Source organism: Olea europaea, chromosome 4 (assembly GCF_002742605.1).
Source record: "Olea europaea var. sylvestris chromosome 4, O_europaea_v1, whole genome shotgun sequence".
Lineage (NCBI taxonomy): Eukaryota > Viridiplantae > Streptophyta > Magnoliopsida > Lamiales > Oleaceae > Olea > Olea europaea.
In genome coordinates this window covers 8,877,274-8,878,706 of record NC_036240.1, presented here as the reverse complement: position 1 = coordinate 8,878,706, position 1,433 = coordinate 8,877,274, and positions in this window count along the sequence as shown.

Below are 1,433 nucleotides of genomic sequence, written 5' to 3'. Positions count from 1 at the left end.
CTGTGTCGGAATTGGCTGAAATTTGGCAGTTTGATCTAAAATAAAAATCCCGCCGGGGGCAATTTCTTCATTTCTCTCGACTGTGTTGGAATGGGCTTAAATTTGACAGGTTTATCGTGAACAAAAATCGCGCCGGGTGTGATTTTGTCATTTTAGCGACTGTGTCGTAATTGGCTGAGATTTGACTTGTTGATCGGAAACAAAAACCGCGCCGGGGGCAATTTCGTCATTTTTCTCGACTGTGTTGGAATTGGCTGAAATTTGCCTGTTTGATCTGAAATAAAAATCGCGCCGGGGGCAATTTCGTCATTTTTCTCGACTGAGTCCGAATTGGCTGAAATATGGCAGTTTGATCTGAAATAAAAATCGCGCCGGGGGCAATTTCGTCATTTTTCTCGACTGAGTCGGAATTGGCTGAAATATGGCAGTTTGATCTGAAATAAAAATCGCGCCGGGGGCAATTTCGTTGACAGGTTGATCGGGAACAAAAATCGCGCCGGGTGTAATTTCGTCATTTTTCGCGACTGTGTCGGAAATGGCTAAAATTTGATTGGTTGATCGGAAACAAAAAAACGCGGCGGGGGCAATTTCGTCATTTTATCTCGACTGTGTCGGAATTGGCTGAAATACGGCAGTTTGATTTGAAATAAAAATCGCGCCAAGGGCAATTTCGTCATTTTTCTCGACTGTGTCGGAATGGGCTCAAATTTGACAGGTTGATCGGGAACAAAAACCGCGCCAAGGGAAATTTCTTCATTTTCCTCGACTGTGTCGGAATTGGCTGAAATTTGGCAGTTTGATCTAAAATAAAATTCCCGCCGTGGGCAATTTCGTCATTTTTATCGACTGTGTTGGAATGGGCTTAAATTTGACAGGTTTATCGGGAACAAAAGTCGCGCCGGGTGTGATTTCGTCATTTTTCTCGACTGTGTCGGAATTGGCTGAAATACGGCAGTTTGATTTGAAATAAAAATCGCGCCAAGGGCAATTTCGTCATTTTTCTCGACTGTGTCGGAATTGGCTGAAATACGGCAGTTTGATTTGAAATAAAAATCGCACCGGGGGCAATTTCGCCATTTTTCGCGACTGTGTCGGAATTGGCTAAAATTTGATTGGTTGAACGGAAACAAAAATCGCGGCGGGGGCAATTTCATCATTTTTCCGGACAGTGTCGGAATTGGCTGAAATTTGGAAGTTTTATCTGAAATAAAAATCGTGCCGGGGGCAATTTCGTCATTTTTCTCGACTGTGTCAGAATGGGCTCAAATTTGACAGTTTGATCGGAAACAAAAATCTAGCCAGGGGCAATTTCGTCATTTTTCTCGACTGTGTCGGAATTGGCTGAAATTTGGCGGTTTGATCTGAAAGAAAAATCTCGCCGGCGGCAATTTCGTCATTTATCTCGACTGTGTCGGAATGGGCTCAAATTTGAC